This window comes from Anabrus simplex, chromosome X (genome assembly GCF_040414725.1).
Source record: "Anabrus simplex isolate iqAnaSimp1 chromosome X, ASM4041472v1, whole genome shotgun sequence".
NCBI classification, from domain to species: domain Eukaryota; kingdom Metazoa; phylum Arthropoda; class Insecta; order Orthoptera; family Tettigoniidae; genus Anabrus; species Anabrus simplex.
In genome coordinates this window covers 13,056,276-13,081,549 of record NC_090279.1, presented here as the reverse complement: position 1 = coordinate 13,081,549, position 25,274 = coordinate 13,056,276, and positions in this window count along the sequence as shown.

The following is a 25,274-nucleotide window of genomic DNA, read 5'->3' as shown; positions in this document are numbered from 1 at the left end:
GACCATGTATCACTTGATGAATAACGCAGCGGCAAACCACATTAAAGATACGAATTTCAATGGCCATGCAGCCGGCACTAATGTATTCACAGAGAGGTATAAATTCTTAATCCGGTAATAGTCTCCCTCCCCGAAGCTCCACATATACAACATATAATGACTTTCATAAGGTGGTGGTCTGGATACAAGCTGAGTTTTTAATGGAATAGTCCGAATAAGAAAATGACCACCGATCACATGTCCCAGTTTATGCACCACCAGCAAGATGAATCCAATAGTCAATTAAGAACCAAAACATATATGAATTGAGTAAAAAACAATTGAGTGCATTTAAATGACACTAGCTGTCCAGTTACTTTCAATCATTAAGAAGTCCCATGCATTAAAGTGGTGCTACACGCAAGTCGCAGGTAAATCTGTTAATGTTCTAGATAAATGGTGACACTCATGCTCCAGATCATTTGCTAAGTTTTAATTCCAATGAACAACTCTCGCAAGTTCATATGTATCAACTGTTCAAAGATTTCGTTACTTTGTGGTTCACACACACAACTGAACAACTTCTTAAATGTTAACTGGTAGAATAAAAAACCTTCTTAGATTTAAATGCACGCGATTATAAACCCAAATTGAGATTATCACATGTTAGACATTCATTTTAGTATTGTTTATCGGACTTGCGTAAGTTAAGAAACGCCTTCATTTGATTTCCATTTTATTATTATTTCCAGGGTGGCATAAACCAATTTAACAAATTAAAAACGCCCAGAAGGGCAAGGAAAAAATGAACAAATATAGGAAAACAAAATTGGTGAGCATGTAATAAGATCACAAGATCCAACAGGTAAATCCTTTACATAATCTTAAACTGGATTAACATGACTTAAGACTACAGTATGGCATTGGATAAAACTACTAGTAGAAGCAAAAGGAGAACAGGATTGCAATAGAATACAATAATTACCTAAACGGCCCTTGACCAGGTACTAGGAAATATATAACCATAAATATATCATGCTAAAATTAAATATATCGGCAGAAATTTTATGCACAACATATAAGGAAAGAATTAACTTGAAAATTAAAGATAGTCATCTCCTCAAATTAGTTTTCTCTGCACGTCAGCAACCCTATCGGAATGCCACATAATAAAGGCACCACCAGCAACAATAGAAACGAGAATCTACCGTTGCATAGACATACAACTTCAAACATACACAATACACGGAAATAAGTTAAGCTTAGGAAAGAGGCTACTGACAGATTACAACAAACCACAAACATGGTAAGTTCAATAAGTCCAGGCATCAATCAAGTAAGAACACGCTACAGATCATAACAGCTGATCCAGCAATGCATGATAACAACACAGCAAGAAACACATCTAATTATCGAACACAGCCACACCGACAGTACTCTTCATACAGATGACCTACCCAGAGATGTCAAATCATTTCCTGAATTGAAATACTAAGAGAACAGCAATCCACACATAATTTCAAAATAACCAGACGTTGACCAAGGGAGAACATGTTGCGAAGCTATAACACATTACACAGTAATCCAAGTTAATTAAAATTACAATTAATGTTTTAAATCAGTAGAGTAGAATCACTAATTAGTGAGCCATTAAATAAATGTTTAAACCCATTAACCCTCAAACACACGCGTATGGGGTGGAATCCTCCCCAGGTCATTTTATTTCCTAGTGAAATATACAAATAACTTTCCTGTGCTCACCCCGCTCTTGTACCTTTCTGGCTGGATCCCCGCAGAGAGAGTCATTCTTACATAATCTATCTTAAAATATCAAATTAATACAGTAATTCATATTTTATAATACAATGATATGTGGGGTGGAAAGCACCCACCACGCGTGTGTCTGCGTCCTAAGATCTGGCGCGTGTGCTTGAGGTTTAAATACAGGACCAAAATCTAGAGATTATATTTTGCAATTAATCAATTGTAATGCTACGTATACACTCCATGCATAACCCGTCTAAAGGAGAGATAAGATCAGATATAGTTATAATCACAAATAAGAGAAACACTGAGAAACTTGATATGAGAAAAAGATCAATATCCATGGGTTACGGTAAATAATTACTCAAGGCATGATGAATATAGTTAGCTGCAGTTCGAGACTTCAAGATCTTTCAGATGGTGGATACGCACGAAGTCAAGAATAGTATTAGGATATAGGAACTCGTAATAACACCATGGTGGAGCAGGACAGAAAATGGCAGAAAAAAATTCATTAGTGTCACCTAATCTTAAATTATATTCCTCACAACTTCACCGAATTTTCAAACATATACATCAACAATGGAATACTCATTTAAGTAAATGGTTTAGAAATACCCCTCAATTGAATGGCCAATTTGGAAATGAGAGCAGATACCTGACACGATTCCCTACCGGTTATCCACAAGGGATCTCGGACAAATCCGGACTAGTAACAAGTGACATCCGTAGACCCACACTGTAGCCACACAGCCACAGGTACCGTGCGAAATATATATGAAACAAGGTAAATAAAATTTAAATGGTAGATCATGAACTAGGACAACGGAAAACGCTCAATACAACGGTGAAGAAAGAGAAAACACCACGAAAAGACCCGATCATCGAATAGTGGGAGGCTTCAATACCACCTATGAAGCACTAGTTAATCCCATACTCAACTGGCGCCCCGCAGAACGGCAAGATGACCAAAAATTAATAGCAACGGATACTAACACTCCGGAGAGAAAAGGACCAATAGACTGGCAGGTTAATCCAAAATGAACTTTATAGTACAGGATAAATACATGATGACGTCAGATTACCTGGGTATGCAGAGAATTAAAACAAAACAAGAATAGACCAGGTCATACAGGAATCACAAATTACATGCAAGCAGACCAGGTTTTACTAAGAAGAGTGGTAAACCCATGCCGGGATTTATTTCCCAATCTACGGGCACACAAGGGTAAATTAAATGCAATACCGACCATACCGAAGTGTTATAACAATTTAATTAAACAACGCAATAACAATACAATCTTAATGAATCTCAACGGTCATCCGTTAGCAAAAAAGGGGGGAAGGGAGCACTAACTATCCTCAACGACATGCCGTAAAGCCATCATGCCACCTCACAATGCAAACTTAAAACAAAATCACGTACCGTTACAACATAACTAACTCAGGACCAAAACCATTGCCTACTAGGTTCGAAAGGAGAGGATCAATTAGTGCAATTTGTGAAAAATAACACCACCATAACAAGTAGACGAGGCAGGACGACATGGACGTTACAACTCAATAGATTAACACACTTCATGAATAATACACCAATTTAGAGACAGAAACCAGGCATGTAAGGTCTGCAGAAGAATGCAGAATTAATACCACATGCGCCCCAAAAATACAACAAATAACAACATAGTTAACCACCATTACCAGAAAGGAAAACCCAGATGCCTAATTTTGAGAAGGTAGATAGGGTAAAATTTTGCTCACCAGAAAATCAAAAGGACAGGAATGACTAGAAATAGATCACTCAGTTAACGGGTAATTCACAACTGATTACAGAAATGATTAAAAGTTGGGCATGAGACCAATCGGAAATTAGGAAATCGTACCACCAGAAGTTGGAGACCGAAAGCAGTGAAGACAGTTAAGTCCATGCCGTAAAGGCAAACAGCCAACCACCACCAAGTCCGATCGACAGAGTTCCGCAATAACCAATATCCACAGGCAAATCCAAAACTCAACAAATAGGATCTAACACCGGGTTTAATCCAGTTCCTAGTCAACCCCCAAATAAAGAAACTAACCTAACAGATTACTCGGTTCGTTTAATGCACACCTAACAATAACACAACCGGAATAGACAGTTATATCACCAAATTAAAGTCGGATAACAAGACATAGGCAATAGAATACTAGACCAGTTAAAGATAAATACAGGTTAGGACACCTTAACAGTTTTCATACCAGTGAACAACAATGCACAGACCTAATATTATATACAATTTTCCAAAATTTGCTACAAGACAAAGGCTACTACATAATACATAATTAAATTTGTACCGGGCGGTACACCTCCACGCCGCTAATTTAAAATGTGCGCCAGTTGAAACTCCTCTGCTGGAGGAAGTCTGAACTTTATTTACACTATTCATTTTCTAGTTTCTCAGAAGATGTCTCTACCTGTAAATTTTGGAGTTTTTGAACTGTGTCATTTTCGACGTATTTTTGTTTTGCTTGTAGTAAGAAGTGTGAACTTTCTCTTCTAGAGGACACTACTGAAGATCAACAATAGTGCAACCTAGTGCGGAGTCAAAGAACTATTTTTTTGGAGAAGTTCTTATTTCAGAAGTTTGTTTCTTGTTAAATTTCTTTCTGTTATTGTTTAAGTTGGCTGTATACCCCTCTTTTTCCCCTTGTTTTAGATTTATCCAATCCCGAATTTCTTTGCGTTATTTCCGACCAATCCGATGTATCTTCCCCCAACTTGGATATGTTTCTGTACCCTAGCCAATAAAGTATTTGCGGGAGGGTGTTTTCATTCCCCTAACGCCTCGAACCTTCTGCGAGAGGATTTAAACTGCTGATTTTAGGGTCTCCGGGCCACTTCTGTTCCATCTTTCAGTGTATTAAGTACATAGCAGGAGGCGGGAAGCGCCTCTTTCCTCGGCAGCGGTCAACAACAAGGTAATGGCCGATTAATAAATTCTTTCTTTGCTAGCTCAGCAGTCTAACCTTCGGGGCGGGTTCGAAGCGTTCCACTATGTAACCTTTTCCTAAAATGTAACTACTCTTTTCATCTATTCTCTTGTAAAGCTACATTCTGGGATAGAGAGTGCTAACCCTCTCGAGCTCCCACTCATATTGTTTTGAGGTGAACTTATTTTTCTCAACCTATTCTTCGTTAATGTAAAACAAATTGTTCTCTTCTTAAGTCACCTCTTTAGTATGGGATTAGCCCTTGTATTAACGGCCTAGCGCCAAGTAGGTCTTAATCAAAGTGTATTAGGAGTGCAAGATCGCCTCCTCTCAAATTGTTATTTTAGAGGTCATGTAATTGCCCCTTTTCATTTAATAGACCTCAGTAGGTTGGGTATTTTACCCCTGTGTCTATGTCCAGTGAGGACAACTTGAAGGTGGAGTTTGGTGTGGCCTGGGAGAGGCTTAAATTTTGAGAGCGAGTGGCTCTTTTGAAAATTGAGGGTTGTATGCCTCGTGGAGGCTTTTCTGTGTAATTTGGAGCAAGGGCTCCTAGGTATGAATGGGGTTTTCTGCCCCTCTGTTAAAACTCGTGTTTGGGGTAAAACTGAGCTGATTGCCCAAGCAGTGTAAAATCAGGGCGCGAAGCCCAATTCCTGTAAATATTGTAACTACCCTTTTTTGATTTGCTACTTTGTACCTGCCATGCTTGTTATTTCTTTGTTTTTGAAAAGAAAATATAACCTTGTTAAATTTTAAATTAATTTTGCTTTCGTAGCTGGAGACCTATTCACACCCGCACCTTCTTTCACCTCTACCTACCACGGAAAACTCCGTAACAAAATTAATGATGAAAATTTAGTAATCTTCAATGATCAGGATAGAATCAATTTATGATGGACAGAGCAGGCATGCACCCAAACCAAAGGAGCAATGAGATATTAACGATTAAATAAATAGGTGCCAATAGCGCAAGTGAAAGGATCCACACGCCACGAACCACAATCACATTTTAAAATACAATGGTAACAAGTACACGGTAGTAAGCTACTACACAGTGATATTAACATTCACATGAGACATGAATGCAGAAGATTTGGTGCAGAAAATCATAACACGTTGTAATTAATTCGCACACTACTAAACAACAATTTCTGGAGAGAAAAAGGTCTTACGGTCAGGAAGCAATACTCAAAACAAAAATACTATACATGGAAAAGTTACTAAATAAAATTCACACGCAACCAGAATAGTTACAAAATAATCTAAAGATAATTAAACAAATTTTCTCACGGAAATGTAGCTCTCATCCGCAGGTCCGAACTACATACCATATGTATTGTCAAGAAGCCCTTAAGAGAGAAGAGGGATCACACATAACCTGATTTTAACTGGGAAAATTGAACTCGCCTAACCCTCTTGGTGATGGGGTCACTCCCCCGTACCAATACAGGAGAAAAAAATGTAAAATAGTACAGGGACTTTGATACCTAGGAGCAAGCTTAGCATAAAATTTGTTAATTTCTGTACTAATGGTATAGGACCTGACAAAAACTTGATCACCAACTTTCAACCTAGTTGACTTTCTACATTCGTTGTACTTATCTCTGCCTGTCTTACAGGATACCGACAATTTCTTCTTCTGAACATAGTTGGGTTTAGACAGGACGGGAATATTACCAATACCAAGTTCGTTGGACATAGGAGAATACGGGGTGTAACAGAACATAAGGAACATGGGAGTTTTACTATGAGATTCGTATGTGGCAGAATTGAAGGCATGGGCTAACCAGTGTTGGCAAGAATCAAACTTGGATTGGTTATTGTGATGATATGCAATCAGGGAAGATTTCAGGTTCCTGTTCATTCTCTCGGCGTAAGATGGGTTTGGATAGTTTGGAGTTGTAGTAACATGGGAAATGTTCAACTCGAATAGGTACTTCTTAAACAAGTGGCTAGTGAATGCACTGGCATTGTCATAAACCAGAAACTTGGGAGGACCAAAGGATGCGAAGATAGAATTAAGGCATCTTAATAGACGTAAGAGAAGTCATAAATCTAGTGGGAATAATACCGGAAAACCGAGTACGCATCAATACACACAAAGATATGAATGTTTCCCAAGGTAGAGCGAGGGAGCGGACCTACAAAATCGATGAATGACCTTTCCATCTGCCGAGAGGCTTCTGAAGATGAAAATAAACCAACACGGTTCTTCAGGTTGGGTTTACTGATAGCACAAGTTTTACAGGACTTAACTATTTTCCAAATGAAGAATTTTCTAATTTTCTGCCTAGTTTTAAATGTGCCTAAGTGACCACCAATGCGTCAACAGTGATAATATTTGAAGATGATTGGCACTAGGACCTTGGGAACAACAATAATGAAATTAGCATCAATTCGACCTTTTCAACATAGAACACCCTTCACCAGAGAATAAGGTTTTACTACCAATCCGTCACTAATCTTGTCGGTGATTTAATTCAACTCAGGATCAGCTTTTTGATCGCCAAACTCATGGTATAACAAAGGTAGATCCGGAAGAATGGCGCCCACAGTAACAATATTACATCTACTTAAGCTGTTAGCGGTGACATTCTCCGAACCTCTGATACGCTTAACCTGAAAACTAAAAGCGGGTATCCTAATTGCCCATCTAGTGATTCTGCCCGTTCTTTTGGGTCGGTTCAAGGTCGAAATTTACATGTTCAATAAATGGTCTGAATTTCTCAAGTGCAAACAGCACGCCCAAACATTCCAACTCCTAGATTGAGTACTTACTCTCCAGATTGTTGAGTATCCTAAACACATAGGCAACGAGTCTACGACCGTCCTCATGGTCCTGAAAGGGTGCACCAGCAACAGCTTCTCCAGAGGCATCAGTTTGTGCAATGAAACGTTTATTAAAGTCGGGTATGGCCAACACAGGAGCATTCGATAAGGCAAGTTTCAGAGTTTCAAAGGCTTCTTGCTGGGAGGGACCCAGATGAACTTGACATCCTTACGCCTCTGATAGTTAAGGGGTGAGGTACCACAGCAAAATTCGGGATAAACTTGCGGAAGAAATTTACCGTACCCACAAAGCGTGCAACACCTTTTACGTCCTTAGGTGGTTGGAATTTCCTGATAGCCTGGGTCCTAGATTGATCAACGGAGACTCCGTCGGGCGACACGACATGTCCAAGAAAGGATATATATAGCTTGGCGAAGGTTACCTTGGATAGTTTCACAGTAAGACCAGCCTATTTCAAACGCTCAACGACTTCCGTGACATGATCCACGTGTTCTTCAAAGGTATTCGAGAAGATCACAAGTCATCAAGGTAATTGAAAACAAACTTAAACTTGATATCCCCTTGAATATAATTCAGAAATCTAGTTAAAACAGCTGCTCCGCAAGATAGTCCGAACGTCAACCTGAGGTACTCATAAATATTCCAGTCCGTGATGAAGGCGGTTCAGGGAAATAAGGTTTAGAGAGCGGAATCTGATAATAGGATTGATTTAGATCTAACACGGTAAAGAACATGGGCGGAGAACCACCCAAAACATGTAAATCTGGCAAAGGAATAGATTGCAGGATGATTGTGCGATTAAGGGATCTGTAATCGATAACGGCACGGTATCCTCCAGAGGGTTTAGGTACCAGGTAAACCAGAGAGGCATAAGGAGAAATGGACGGTCTGATGACACCATTGGCAAGCATTTGGTCGATAGTCCTTTAGAGTTCTAGCATGCGAGGAGGTGAAAGAGGTAAGGAGGAGTTCTAACAAGTTGTCTGTCAGACAGTTCAGTATCGTACTCCAATACATCCGTCAGTCCTAACTTGTTGGTAAATACCTCAGGAAATTGATGGCACAAGTTACGGACTTTATTAGCTTGTTGATAATCCAAATGATCAAGATCCAACTGATCGATTTCATTGTTCTTCCCTGGTAGCGGCCTACCTACACAAGAAATTCTGAAGGTACCCAAAGGAGCATCAATAATATCGACGTTACAATTTGAGGAAAATTTAAAGTAGAATTGTCTAGCCTGGAGGTCTAAAACGAATCCGGTCCTTGACAAGAAGTCAGTGCCTAAAATAATACTACAAGCTAGCTTCGGAGATACCAAGCAATGAACCTTCCAAGTAAAATTACCAATACGCAATATCACGTCAAGAGATCAAAAAATTTCATTATTATCCTTATTAGCCGTGACACATGCAATTTTGACTTTCTGCAACTGAGGCAGTTTACAAGAGGACCTTATTTCATCATACCAACTGGCAGCAATTAATGTGGGCCGTTGACCTTCGATGTGAGGAGGTGAAAGACGGTAAGCACCGAGCTCGATAGCTGCAGTCGCTTAAGTGCGGCCAGTATCCAGTAATCGGGAGATAGTGGGTTCGAGCCCCACTGTCGCCAGCCCTGAAGATTGTTTTCCGTGGTTTCCCATTTTCACACCAGGCAAATGCTGGAGCTGTACCATAATTAAGGCCACTTCCACTTCCTAGACCTTTCCTAGCCCATCGTCGCCATAAGACATATCTCTGTCGGTGCGACGTTAAGCAAATAGAAAAAAACAAGCATCATCATATATTAAAGTTACAACGTTACCCGAGTCATTTAAAGCAACAATCGGTTCATTATTCAGCTCTGCCTTCGCGAAGGTACTTTTAGACTCAACCAAATCGGAGATTTTATTACATTCCTGCCGACAAATAACTCTCTCTGAATCCACAGAAAATTCAGGGGCAAGATTCACAAGTATTACTATTAACCTTTAGTCATTGATTGCGTTTTTGAATGAGGTTGGGCAATTATTCTTAATGCGCTGCTTCGACCCACACAAATAAGAACAAGGACCAGTACTACGCTTTATTGACGGGCGAGCATTCCGAAGGTGGTCACGTAATCCACAATTATACCATTTTTAAGATTTCCACTATCCCTAGATTGAGGCGAGGCCGGGTTAAAAGGAGGGTGGGAGATGGGTCTGGCCGCGTCCCCGTGCTTGACATATTCAGCAAAGGTACAAGCAGCCTCTAATTCCACAAAATTAGTCGGGCTCTTCCTGAGGAAGAGGTAGGATCGGTTGTAGGGAGGAAAACCTTTCAGAATATGTGCCACCATTTCTTCTTCTGGCACCGAAATTCGAAATACCATGCAATAAAACCTCGAGTCTAAGATATAGCTGAGTCCTAAAACAATATTGAGGAAACAAATTTTGCAGTGCTAAAGAAGGAATAAATTTTGATAGTACAAGCTCATGAAATTCCGTAATCTTTATATTCTTCGAAATAGCTTCAGAAATTTCACGTTTCAGGATTCCCTCACAATGGGGGAACAAGGCATTTAGAAATATTCAGTTCACCAGTTGGAACAAGTTAAAGATGAGTTGAAAAAAAACACAGTGTAGTATCTTGCCGTAGTCGTCAGTACGCTTCAGCATAATATCCTTACTTACGTATGGTAAAGGTAACCCTTAGGGTGCACTCAAAAATTCCAGGCGAGGTGCATTAAATGATAACAAAATTTGAAATTAAATTGCAAAGTTGACGAGGGCGTAAGCCCTATCAAACCAACTTCACCCTGGGTCTATCCACCCCGCCAAGCGGAGAAGCACGCCGTCCTTCCATCACAGAACCTTATTGGCGACAACCCAGAAGCCAGAAGTCAGACCACAGTCGCAATGTTTACGTGCGCATACTCGCTCGGTGGAGGGGGAGAGTGGCGAGATGGTTCATACCGACGACACTAGAATGCAGAAGGATACTGGAAACGGCACTGTCTGGCCATACACCACAGATGGGCTCATTAATAACTTTAAACCCGGTGGAAGTTAATGTTTATAAATATTGAAAACCATAGTATCTGTGACCATGAATCACTTGATGAATAACGCAGCGGCAAACCACATTAAAGACACGAATTTCAATGGCCATGCCGCCAGCACTGAAGTATTTACAGAGAGGATATACATGATTACTCCGGTAATAAGAGGATAAATAAAATAGCTAGTCATTGTTGAAATAGGGATCAGCAGAAAGGAAAAAGGAAGCAAGGAATAGTATTGGGTAATATTTTGGAGATAGTATTTATTATTAATACTATTATTTATTTATTTTCCTAAAATTGTACATGTACAAATACACGGAAGTGCCTCCATCCCCGTATGTATGTGTGCATATTCTCTGCTGAATATTCACAAATATATAGGTAATTTTAAATTTACATATTTACAAATGTTCCGCTTTTTCTACGCTAAGTTTTCTACTGCTATCCTACAGTGTGTCACTTTTCACATTCCTATCTCTTATCAGTTGTATAAAAAGCAGTGGCGAAAGGACTTGGGTTAAGACGCAGCAGGTCGCTATGCAAGTTAGGTTCCAAAAAGTGTAAGAAAATAAAATATATAAATGCAATGTAAATTTTAATCTAATAGCAGTTGTATATTATTGTTTGATATTACTCCACATGTTGTATATGAGTTGATAATGTTTTTAAATACAGAAGATGTTATGAGTAAAATTTCCACGAACCTACTACGCTAGCGTAGCAGGAGGAGAAGTGATACTCCCACGTGGCGCGTCCCAGGTGGCGGATAGGGGGTCCTAAGCGGCTTGCTGGCGGACTTGAGAGAAATAAAATACCTCTCGCGGACCAAACACACAACCCCCCTGTGGGTTGGGGGACGCAGACCAAGAATACACCCACGTTATTCCCTGCCTGTCGTAAGGGGCGACCAAGGAACCACGAAACTACTTGTGATTAGTACCACCATGCGGAGAACATCATGGTTCGCTTTTACTTGCGCGTAGTACCACTATATTAGGTACCAAATAGGTTTGTGATTAGTATCATAGGAGCACCGTGCGATCGGCTTCTGCAGTACCTCTGATTAGTACCACCATATGAGCGGGACCATGAGATGATAGCTACCATGGTCCTGCCTTGTCTGTGATTAGTACCCACTCTATGAGGGAACAGGTCCCTGTGGCTAGTACTCTTATGTGATGAACACCATAGGTTTGCGTTGCCTGTAAATGGCGCCGCAAGGTGAGAAAACCCATAGGTCTGTATTGCATGTCGAATTTCATAACCTGTGTGTAGTACCATAATGTGTGGAATACCGCAAGTCTCTGCTACTTTTGATTAGTACCGCAACATGACAAATACCATATTCTACCTTCCTAGAGGTAAGTAGCGTTATGCGGGGCCGATAACTTGGATTTTCGACGCCCTTTAGACTGCAAGCATCATCCATTCAGTGTTACGCTATAGCAACAGTCCCTTGGTCAGTAATCCTATTGTTTTACGTCAGTTTCTGTGAATGTAAGGCATTGCGCGTCGCATCCACTGATTGATTTAAATTCATGTCCATTCATTCATTCTTCGTCCTCACGTATTGAGTTCTGGTCAGTGGAGAATTTTGGACTTTTAACTTGTCATACCATTTCGTACCATTAGGGGCCGATGACCTCGATGTTAGGCCCCATTAAACAACAAGCATCATCATCATCATGAGTTAAATTTTGTAAATATTGTAAATGTATTAATGATGAGCTGTGTGTTTAAAAGGGAAAAGTTAGTGTAAATTGTATAATTCTGTATTTTAGGAAATTGTCTTCCTGTCTGTTCATTGACAATTTAATGCTTGATAGTAAGGTATTTTTGTGTGCCATTTGCCACCAAGGTAGACACCTCCATTGCATTTGAAGTGATTTGATTGTTCATTTCCGCTCTCATATTTTTTTAAATGTGAGATAAATTATTTATACTCTCCTTGTGCCACTGTGAAATTTATTTTCTCAGCTGTTTATTGTTTAGGCCTATATATTTTATTCCCTTACTTCTTTATTCTAGTTTTCTTATTTCTTACTTACAGCCTTCTGAAGATATTAAGGAGGAAATATTCATAGAAGAACATACTGATGATCAGCTGTTGCCGTACATCAAAGAAGAAACAAAGCACGTACACTACGAATCCTATATGGAATATATTGTACCTATTCACAGTTGTGTTCAGTAGTGGTTGCTTTATGTCCAAAAGCTGGCCATTTTCATCAGTTTAATCGTTTCTTTACAAAGTTTCATTTAAACGCTAATATCTTAAAATTCTGTTGGTTATATTTATCTAAAATATTCAGGAAATGTAAGATCATATTTTTGTTCCGTCATGTAGTTATACTGAATATATATTAATATATATTAAATGATATATATATGTATACAAAAATAATCTCTGGGAAAGCTAGATATTTTTGTAGTGTACTTCTTTACAATACCTTTAAGCAACCATGTAAAATGTGTTCTTTCCTTCACTGTCAATGCATCATTTGTTCATCACATTCTTATTATCTGAAATGCCGTCTGCAACTATTACCTCCAGATAGTCTAAGTAATTTTGTACGTTCGTACTGTACCAGGAACCTTGTGTGGCCTGGAACATAATTTTATTTAATGGAAGTCAGCGCAGCGGGGGTACCCTAGCATGCGATGTAGCGCAACAGAACGGTTCGAACATGCATACAGCAAGCAAGATACGTCACGCAGAGAACACCCCCTGATATTGTCGAACATACTACAAGAAATTGTACTAACTTTGGAACCAACTGATATATCAATTAATGAGATACGCCATCGTATAGCCCATTATTTACATTCAAACATACTGCAACTTGATTTTTCCACGAGAGGAGAGGAAGCTGAGCTCGGCAGATTGGTATAAAAGAACGGGGTTTTGCTAGATCAAGTCAGTTCAATTCTCAAATCGCTGCCGTCGTGTAGTCATGCTGTCTCACATGAACGGGTTCGCGAGGTTCGAACTTAAAACATCACATCGTACGAACTCAACGGTAAAGTTTTCGCCAAGACTTATAAAACAATAACTCGTGTTGGAACTTAGAAACTTTTCTAGTGATATGATACTAACATAATAATTTCAAAGTGTTATCAAAGATTTATTATATTTAATCACTGTACAGACGTAGTACTTTCCACTGCAAATCGAACAAATTTAATTGATTTAAACTTCTATTCATATTCAAATGAAACTGACTTTAAACATTCAAGAGAAATGAGCGTATGAATATTAAGACGATTTTCAAGTGAAATAATTAAACATTTAATCTGTCAAACTAATCTATTTCATAAAGTTACCTTAAGTACGTGTGTAATAATTACTGGTTGAAGTTTTAATACGGTTAAACCTTCATCACAAGTGAACAGTATTTGACATTGTATGATATTGCCGTCATAGGAACTTGTAAATATCCGCGAATTAAGTATTTCGTTATGGTGGATAAGACTGATTTTCGTGTGTAAATATGTTATAACTGTGCTTGAACATAAACAGTGAATCCAATCTAATGAGCAATAACAATCATCTACCAGTGATTAAATATTAGAGGATATTCACGTAGTAAAATACAGTGCCAATTTTACGACTTACAAGCATAGAACACTCACAAGTTAATCTTGTCAGTTGAACGTTTTCTTGTTTATAAATTTTATAAGTGACATCTGAAACCCTGACTTCGCCTATTTTGTCATATAAAGCTGCTGTCATTTTGACTACGTGGGAGTTGGAACGTGGTGACTTCATAGAATTTAAACGTGGTTACTACGCGGGACATGGAACGCGGTTTGAGGTTCGATTCGGAACGTGGTTACTACGCGGGAATCAGACGTGGTACCGTGGGGATAGCATCACAACACCAGCTGTCGAGGATTTCATATGATGTTCGTTGAACCGCATTTCTCTACATTTTCAGTTTGATATTTGGATGTTTCTGGTGACATGAGTGCCACTGTAAACAAACTTGAGATTTAAACAGACTATATTACAAGTTGAACTGTAGAATCAGTGATTTCATTCATAATTCAACAAACTATTATGCTCATTGGATTTCACATTAAATTTTATAAATGTTGAGTGGCAGTTATAAAATAGACTATAGCACCGAACTTTAGAAGAAGATAAAATTGGTCAAATGTTGAAGTGTTAAAATATTGAAAGTGGTGTAGGGAAATTCATTTTACACGTGTATGGGTGTTACATTCATTTTCAGTTTTTGTCATTTGAACCAATACTTGAAGAACTTTATCAGGAAAGAACTTATTGATTTTCAACGAAAGATAATCGTTTCATTTTAAAATATGGACAATCATAAATATTTATTTTGTTTCAATTAGCCAGGCGACATGAACATGCTCAGACAATATTTTAATTTGGTTTAATGCTACGAGTCAGAAATAATAGGGAACTTATTCATCAAATTCTCCAGGTGAATAAATTAAGTTTTAAAATATATCCATTATTTCGCTCTGCATCTAAATCTCTCTGTATCTGCTCCCTAAGGACCGTTTCCCCTTCACAAGATTCTCATGCCCATATCCTTAATTTTTCCTGGTACAGTACTAACAGTGACACACAGAAATAGCCATTTTTGTGGATTATAAACTAAATATACAAATTTGAAGCTGTTAAGTTTTATGTACATTGTAAACAGTACAATAATTTTAAACCAACATAATTAGGTTCATTAATCAATATAATGATGCCTGAGTTCATTAGTGTGATAACTCAAAAATGCCATTTTCAGGTATTTATTTGGATAGATTCCTTTCTAATGATCTTTTCTGTTCTCTTGTGTGTTAATTAAGATTCCTCCATTTGTAGATCCCAAACAGATAAGTTGTAGTAGAAATGAAACGTTGAGGTCAGTTGTGCTATATCTTAGGTATCATAGTTTTCAAATAAAACGTCCACATTTTTGTAAGCAAAGGAAATTTGTGGCATTTAATTTATGTTTTTTCCAGTGTTGTGGTCACACTAGCTATTGTTGCCAATTCCCACTTTTCATTTTAGTGCTCATTGTCAGTCAATTGCTTGTAGCTTGTTGATTGCAAACACATTTACACAATTAGTATAAACTAATAAAATGGACAGCTACAAGTTAACTAAAAATTTGTGCAGGTTGCCAAAAAAATTTAGAATACTTCAAGTAAGTGAATTTATTATCTCCTAAAAGTAGGTAAATAATAATGCAATGATATCATATTATTTCAAAATTGTAATTTTTATCACTGAGGTTAAAAAGTAGCACAAGTGTACATCCTGTTTTCAAACATTTAATGCAGTATTTTGTTTGAACTGTAGGTGTGCCTTTGGACTATATGCTAATTAATTTTGTGCTGTCACACCTTTGTTCGTTACTGTGCGCAAGGATCTTTGATAATACCTGGGAGATGATGGTATAATCTCGGATTGGTAATCTTAACTGAGCCCCTGTATCGGCAGGTCATGCAATGGCTTGTCATAGCCTATGATTTGACTTCAGACCAGATTAGTGATGGAAACTATGAATTCTGAAAGGTTTATTTTATTTTGTGGGTGGTTAGAGTCTTCTTGACTGTTATATGACGCATTGATTTCTTCTTACTGTACATTTGCAACCAGTAGCAAAAAATATTCATTTCAGTCCTCAGAACTACGCAGTACCAGCTTACATGCTCTCATTAGTCAGAGTAGAACCATGCACACAACTGAAGATCGCCCAAATACAACTCTTTGAGGAGGAAATTCTGCTGTTTCTTTGTAATTTTTATGTGACTGGACACAATAGGCTGTTAGAGAACAATCATATATTATGGCCACCAATAAAAATGTTCCTTATGAATACTTTTCACATGCAAAATGCACATTTCTGTTTTTGGATGGAGTTTAAATAGCTTTCTTCTTCCTAAACATATCTTGTGCAGATGCAGTCTCGAACCAGCAAAGCGACAAGCACTTTGTGTGTATGCTTTTTCCTTGGTATGTAAGGCTCTGAATGATTCAGTTGACCGGATCTTATGTACTGCATACCACTTTGTTTTATATCTCACCTCATGTGCTATGTTATCCTGACTCATTTCAGCATTCTACAAATATCAAGCAGCAACTTTAATGACTTCTTGCCTTGTCAGTTTGGTACTGAATTACATATGAACAGGTTTTAAGGTTCATAAAATTTCCTAATTCCTGACATGTGGAAAGGCATATGTTTATGAGCTTACCAATTACTGATGAGATTTCCTTCCATTTTAGGAACAACACATCACCCTGAAATAAATAATTAGTGATGAGGCTAACTTAAGTTTGTGTAGACACATAGTCCTGAACTAAACATGTAGTGATGCGGTGTCCTTTCAATTGTAGATGTCGATTGTCACAAGGCCCTGAGCCGACCTCTTTTTGTCTCTCCTCCATAGTCTTCATATTTATAGACGTGACTACGGTGAAATTAAATTATTATGATTGTCTGCTATCTATGACGGATGTCAGCAGAAATATGAATTGCAAAATTCCAATCAGGCTAGAATACACTGAAGGTCTCCCCTACTGTTGTTACTCGTACAATTTCACCGGATATTCAAACTGTCACTCCCAATAAAAACAGATACTCCTGATTTTTTATTTTGTTGAGTTATATATTATTCTTTACAATGCGTTTATAGGAGTCATTTAAACACGTAATCCAGAGGTGTTCTGCCATTCTAACACTGTTTTGTGGAAATAAGGCATAGATATTAGACATAGGCTTTAAGGGAGAAAATTTGAACATAGTAAGTTATATGTTAGGATGTGCAAAATATCCATTGTATCCCATTTCTATAACAGATTATTCATCAACCTGCTTCTTGTTATTCTGCTCTTTTAATATTAGTCCTGCCTGGTGTTGTGATTCATTGTTTCCAGTTAGTTCAGTCATGGGCCATGTTTCTCTGTAGTCTCACAGCTTTCAGTTCATTTGTTCTATGCTGTCTTGTTTGTCCCCGGTATTCATGTTCGTTTCATTACAAAATCCATAATTTTACACAAAAATTTTAAAATTGGGTTAGTAGTTAACAGGAAGGTAAATGAAGACTGTTATACTATAGGATTGCCCACTTTATCATTTAAGGGCTGTCCAAGAATTTTTTGTTAACAAAAATGACACTTTTTGAGACTATCTAGCAACTACAAAAATGCATTTATTTTAATGTTTCTTTCGCCGAACTATCATCGTTAGTGTGCTTGATGTCTCCTACTAAATGTATTAGTTTATCACCATTTTACAAAGAATTATAACACCTTATTTCAAAAATTCAAAATTTCTAAAATAATTTTTCATTTCTTCGTTCTCAGTTTTTGAACGGGGATATATTTTTTCTCAGTTCTAGTACAAGATATTCCTAAATTAATTATCATCAATGTGAGACCTTTTCGAGGTAGATATCCGATTTAGAACTCGACTTATTGTTGTTCGCACCTGAAAAGAAAACATAGTTTTTAGTTTTGAGTAAATTTAAAGGGTTGTATTATGATTAGACCTCTTTCTTTTTACCTGAAAGTATTAGAATTCTCTCGCTGCATAGGTGCGACCTTCCCCTTCAAGTTTCTTGTCCTATTTCAGTTTTCTTCTTCCCCTGAGGTACCTTCTTCGCTGTCTTTGTTCAGAAGTGCTCTGAGGCTGACTGATGCGTACACATGCCTCATCAGCTTGTGACACTGCTGATGCTGAGTACATATCAGGCACAACCTTAATTCTTCCTAAAACCTCTATTTGAACCTTGTTTCCACAATTAAAGTGTAAAACTGCATCCATGACACCCAGTTTGAGAGTGGATAGCCCCACATATTTATCTTTTCTACACCTCTTCCATACCGTACCGTTGCATGACTCATTGGTATTTTGAGTCAAACCATGAAAACATTTGAATAACATTTTTGGATTACAGAGCCTTTCATACACAGGCTTCATTGCATGTGCCAACGGCCGTAGCCGTTTTGAAGCACCGGATCCTGTGAGATTTCCGAAGTTATGCAACATTGGGCGTGGTCAGAAGTTGGATGGGGTGTCACACGCTGTTGGTGGGGTAAGAGAATGGAGGAGCAGAAAGGAACTGGCCACCCTTCTGCATGTAAACTCCAGCTCAGGAACACCTCTGCGGAGGTTCGAACCTGCCTTTAGGCAGAATAACCCTTACCTTACCATTGCATTAGGTCTTCCAGTGGTATTCCTGCTTTATGGTTATAATTTTCAAGTAGTTTGCCAGCTGTGGCTCGTTGGTATGAACACCAGCTGTCTGTTCCTATAGGGCACCTGTGGTGGGGAGGTGCTTTATGGGCAGTCAAATGATACAATGTTGCCCATAGAGCATTTGTCATATCTTTTATGAAACTGAATGCAAAGCAATTCCTAAATAATTCTGACACTTGTCTCTCAGTGTTCCAGTTGATTTGCCTCTACCACACACGGTTTGTTATGTTGTACAATTTTCCTAAATGCTTTTTATAGTGGCCCACACATTCCAGTTTATTGACTTCTTTACCATTGTATGGATTGGAATCACACACTACCTTGTAACTTTTGGAATCCCCATCCCCATAGAAATCTACATACTCCAGACCTCTACTGTCACCTGAGCGAGAAAATATTTTTACTGTTCCATATTAGGCGAAGACTCACTGTAATTTTTGGCAAAGACTGTAGCATGATCCAGCTTTCCAACCTAAATAGAATGGGGAATGCATATAATCATTTGAATGCTTCTTACATCCAATACAGTTTCTGGACATTATCTCAACAACGAATATACATCCAAAGGCACACAGGCAAACAGGCAACATGACAATATTTTCACTAAAAACACGCAGTTATGGAAACCATGGAAGCTCTCAATACCAAATAGTATTACTGGTGCATACAAAGAATACGCATGTGGAGCCATCTATGGAAAGCTATTCTGTAACAACGAGCGCCAAACTTGAATTAAATCGAAAGGAACCCTGAAATTCTCCGTGCAGCGAAGCCACGCCCATCTTAGACCGAGACACGGGTGCACTGTTCCATTTATATCAATTTTCTGAGCATATTTATGCACGAAAGATGTAAGTACTATACATTTTCGTAAAGTAGAAGAATAAATCTTTCATCAGGAAACAAAAATGAAAAAGTGTAAATTCTGTCTAAATACTCCATTTCAAACGTTTATGAATACCTTAAACACGTATTCCAGAGGTGCTCTGTCATTCAAACACTATTTAATGGAAATAAGAACATAGATATTAGACATAGGCTTTAACCCCTCAGCGTCGCAGCCGTTTAAAGAGCTTCCTATCCCGCGGCCGGATGAGATTTCAACTACGCGCGACTGAAATACATTGATTCACTTAAAGCGTTACTACTAGTATAAGAGTGGCCCGATATTCACGAAATTTGGAATTCCTTATGGTAGAACTATGTACATGAAGATAATTACATAATTGTTTCACATTTCCTTAGTAATTTAGTTCCGTGTGATAGAGTTCGAAGCACTCTTCGAGACAGAGACCCAAGGCACACTCCTGGCAGCAGTACACCGATGTCTTCTTTTCACCGTGTTTTGAACACGCGATACAACATCTCTGAGGTTTGGATTTCTTACTCTTGGGTGCTAATTTCCTGATAAAACGTATTTCTTGCAACCTTGGAACTGTATTATCTGATGCGCGCCGGCCTTGAATATTTCGTTTCCCGCCCGAGAAGCGTATTTTGTACTACGTAAACAAACCTTCCATCAGCTGAAACTGATAAGATAACTGCTGAATGTTTGTCCCTGTGACTTGTCTAAATATTATTGGAGAATCTAGGAATCATAATTCACTGTTGAAAGCTTCCTTTTGACCTGTATGCGTATCTATAGCCTCCTACACGAAATTTCCAAGTACTGGTTCCTCCTCATCGTCACTCTCATCATTTACCACTGCTACATCATCTATTTCATTATCACTACTGCTAATACTGCCACTACTACTTCCGACTAAACTTTCATTTGAATTATACAATATTTCAAGCACGCTACACTCAGCAGGAGCTAGCCATTGGGCGCGGTGCGTCACACAAGCTGATGAAGCTGCAGCGGGACCGAAAGCGGCAGGACGAAACTGAATGAGGGGAATAACATTTATGACGAATCATACAACTCGATACATATTTCAGATTAAAAGGTCGATACATCGTCTTTCAAACGAGATATATACCATGCACAACTGCTTCTCGTGTCGTATGACAGAAAGCAGCAATAACTGATGCCTATACAGAGTACTCGTAGAGAGTTACGAAAAGACTACAAGCTGAGAAATAAAGACAAATATAATAAATAAACCGCACTCTTAATACAAAATTAGAGCAAAGAACATCACACGAAAAGACAAACTTCTCAGATCATCATTTCTTTATTTTATTCTGTGGGAAAGAATGAAGCAAACGGACTATTAAAAAAGCAGGGATTAGTGCTCAGACATAATTGACATATAGTTATCCTTGCAAAAGCAGCTACACTTTAACGATTTTCAATACTTATTTAGAACACTGATAAACCCGAAAATGTCTTCTTGGAAACAAAACAATTTGCATATCCGTAACACCAAAACTCTTCGCGCTATAGCCGTAAATGCGAAACCATGTATGGGTCTATACCACGTATAGAGGTCGGCGGCTACGGAAGAAAAGGGGGTCTATACCACGTATAGAGGTCGGCGCTGAGGGGTTAAGGGAGAAAATTTGAACATATTAAGTTAAATGTTAGGATGTGCAAAATATCCATTGTATCCCATTTCTATGACAGATCATTCATCAACCTGTTTCTTGTAATTCTGCTCTTTTAAAATTAGTCCTACCTGGTGTGAGTCTCCAGTTAGTTCGGTCACGGGCCATGTTTCTATGTAGTCTCACAGCTTTCAGGTCATTCGTCTTATGCTGTCTTGTTTGTCCCTTGCGCCTCTTTTCACCTACTTTTTGTGTATACGCTAAATTTCTCAATATATCAATGGTTGCAGCGACAAGGCGAAGCCTTTAGATGATGATGATGGTGCAATGCTGGAACGTTTTCTAATAACACCATTTGAAATGTGATCTAGTCTAGTTATGTCAGCCGTTCACCTAAGCTTCTTCGTATCCATGATGCTTAGTTGGCGTTTACCTCCTCTTTAGCTGGCCAGCAATCGTTGCCATAGAAAACGACAGGACGGATAACAGTTCAGTAGATATTAGATTTCAGGTGGTCCTTCAACCGACGGTCGCAAGGGCGCCCGTTGTCATTCTCAACTTCAGCCAGGGTTTGCTTATCCCTAAGTTGATTTCATCAGTAAGTCGGCCATCATCAGAGATTTTGGAACCAAGATACTTAAATTTCTCTTCTCGTACTATATCTTCACCGTCATCATGCATGCTTCCAACTTCTCGGCGATGTAATGTCATATATTCTCTATCCTTTTTGTTGAGACGCGGGACGTATTGCGCTAGTGGATTGTTCCAATCTTCCGTTTGGCGCTTATTCTCTGCACCATTTGCATACAGATGTGTCCATGTTATTGGAATGTGCAGGTCTTATGTAATGGTGTCCGTCAAAAGAATGAACAGCAGTGGTGATACGGAAGGGCCTTGGTGGAATTGTACAGTTTCGCGGACGTCATCAGACGCTCTTGCGACAGCTTCAGCATAACTCCTCGCTTCTACATAGATCAATTATTCCCTCTCAACAAGGTGCTCTGTAATGCCATGCTCTTGTAGCGCTGACTGATTAGGTTATTATGTACCGGATGGAAGTTCTTATCAGGGTCCAGAAAGTCGTGATGAAGCCTCTTATTCTTTTCGAAATACCTCTCACGTAACAGCCTTGCAGCTTGTGTTGCTCCTGTTGCGCCACAATTTTACACAAAACCAGCTTGGTTTGTTGTGTGGTCGTTTAAATCGCTAATTCTTTTGTCAATGATTTGTTCGAAATGTGTCACTGCGTGGCTGAGAAGTATGATCGGACGGTAATTAGAAAAATCGGCAGGACTTCCCTTATTTTGGAATGGATACTCCGTCGTCAGTTTGTTGGTTCCTGACCTTCTTTGATGATCTGGTTGAAAAGCTTGCTTTAGCCACACTGCTGCATCCACCCATTGAGAGAAACAAAACTCTACCGGAAGACAATCAGGACAGATGGCTTTCCCTGGTGTCATTTCTTTCAACATAGCCTGGACTTGGGTGACGTCAATTTCCTATATTGGACCTTCAACAGCGGCGGTGATTGGGATTGGACCGAGCTCGATAGCTGCAGTCGCTTAATTGCGGACAGTATCCAGTATTCGGGAGATAGTAGGTTCGAACCCCACTATCGGCAGCCCTGAAAATGGTTTTCCGTGGTTTCCCATTTTCACTCCAGGCAAATGCTGGGGCTGTACCTTAATTAAGGCCACGGCCGCTTCCTTCCCACTCCTAGACATTTCCTGTCCCATCGTCGCCATAAGACCTATCTGTGTCGGTGCGACGTAAAGCAACTAGCAAAAAAAAAGATTGGGATTGGTAGATACGGAAATTCCAAGATTGAAATTTTGTCAAAGTAATTAAGACAGTGTACTCGCGCTTCCCGCCAGTCGAGTAGAAAACCTTCTGTTTCCTAATTGATGATGTAGAACGTTCCTTGTTTCGATGCCCCGATTTGACTAGCCGTTAAATATTCCGCTCTTTTTAGCGCATGTCAAGTTTCATATATAGACCTGCTTACCGCTTTGCTTTTGTTACAGCGAGAACCTCCTTCACTTTACTACTGGCTGCTTTTTAGGCATTCCAACGAGCATGAAGCTCGTTTTACAGCTGTTTCTTCAACCGTATTGCATACATAACATCGTCATTCCGAAACCACGTGTCATTGGTAATCCTTCATTGTCGTCGCCCTGACTTAGTTGTTCCAGGAATGGAGCATGCGGCGCCTTTCAGTTTAGTCCAGCTCGCTTCTAATATGGTGACTTGTGGCACTGTAACGTTTGCAACAACGTTGGCCTCCTTCTTCAGGCGTCACCGTTTGATCCAATTTGGTCCATTTCCTGCGAAGTATTGAGCTCTTGGTGACTATCCGCATCTTACAGATAACTGGTCAAGGTTGCATCGCAACGGTTTCGTAAGGAACAACTGTTGTCTCTAGAACATTTTTGAGATTCCTTCGTCTGACAAGGATGCAGTCAATGTGCATTGGATGGGAGCGATTGTAGTACGTGACTAGGTGAATATCACGCTTTTTGAACCGTGTGTTCGCGATGATCAGTTTCTGCATAATCGGGAAATTGTTGGCAGTCATCTTTCTTCTGAACATATCCATGAAGGCCATGGACTGTGTGTGCTTCTTTTCTCCGTCCGACACGTCCATTCAGAGAAACCGGCCACGATAAGATAGTAAGCAGTGTTCTAGTCATATAGTGTTCAGAAGGGATTTTTGGTTTCCTTGCCAACACCATTAGTTGTTCTTCGGCTTCCATTGTACTGTGCCGTTTTCATATGTGACATATGCTACAGCGCGAACAAAACCAACTAACACGAGGTCCGGAAACATGGCGCCGGAGCAGTTTAGGCGAGGACTGGTTTATAAATGTTTAATACGCAATGAAGTGATTGTGAAGAAAGGACTTTACTTTCATCTCTAAGCGGAGAAAAACGTGTATATATGTGTAAATATTGTTCGAATTAAATCTAATGTAAAATGTAGAATGTATGAAAACAAGACGAAACCAAAGATTGAACTCATAGGGTAATGTTACGGAGTATAAAATATCGATATTTGTTAATAAGAATGGTAGCGACATCTAGGTGTTTGTAGATGTAACTAAATACATAAGATAGATTTCCACATCTAGTATCTAATTTTATTATTCTATGCCTTGTGTAATACGTTAAAATATTATTTTAAAAAATCTTCTTATTCGTTGTTAATGTCAATGTGATGGTGGTATGGAAATGATACGTAAAAATTAGATATTGTATGCAAAAGGAAGTTATTAAGGGATATGTATATGCAGTTAAACGAATGCAAATAGCCTGAAATAACGGTGATATGCTTATGATTGTATAAAGGCCAAGGCATTATAGAAGGAGCAGCACGATATATAATAGAGATTGTCCGTGTCTTAAATACCTTAATATGATCAGATGTGTATGCGTAATTGACTTACTAGTGGCTCTGTGTGTTGTCAATGAACTAATATTAACCTTTTTCTGGTGTGATCTGCACGAGTCTAAAATGATGTTGTCAGAAATGTATTCAAGGAGTACTAATTCACAGGAGAATATGGAGTGCTAAATCGTGTACGAGCATGTCCAGCTGAGATGATGGAGTGGTTACCGGAATGTATAACTTAGGCCAGTGATTCCCATAACCCTAGCCATTCAAGTCAGTAACTGCTTTCCATTATAATGATGTCTTTTTATTGTGTGCATTTTATTTGAAGCAACATATATCTGTATTTTATTTTAGTTACTAGTTTCTTTAATGTAGATAGTAATGTATATGTAGAACATGTCCTGAAGTAGTTCGCCAAGACGTAATAATAATTACACGTCGAGCGGCGAGACATTATGTTGTTTGGTATACAGGAATTCATATATGCGTTTGGTGACTCGGCATTCGAAATGCTACGATACCATGCGAGTGAATGAATGGTTATGTTAGTGGATGACTTCGACATCGCTTATATTATGTTGTAGTGCCGTAATTACTGGAAGACATAAGCCTACGTATACATATGTAA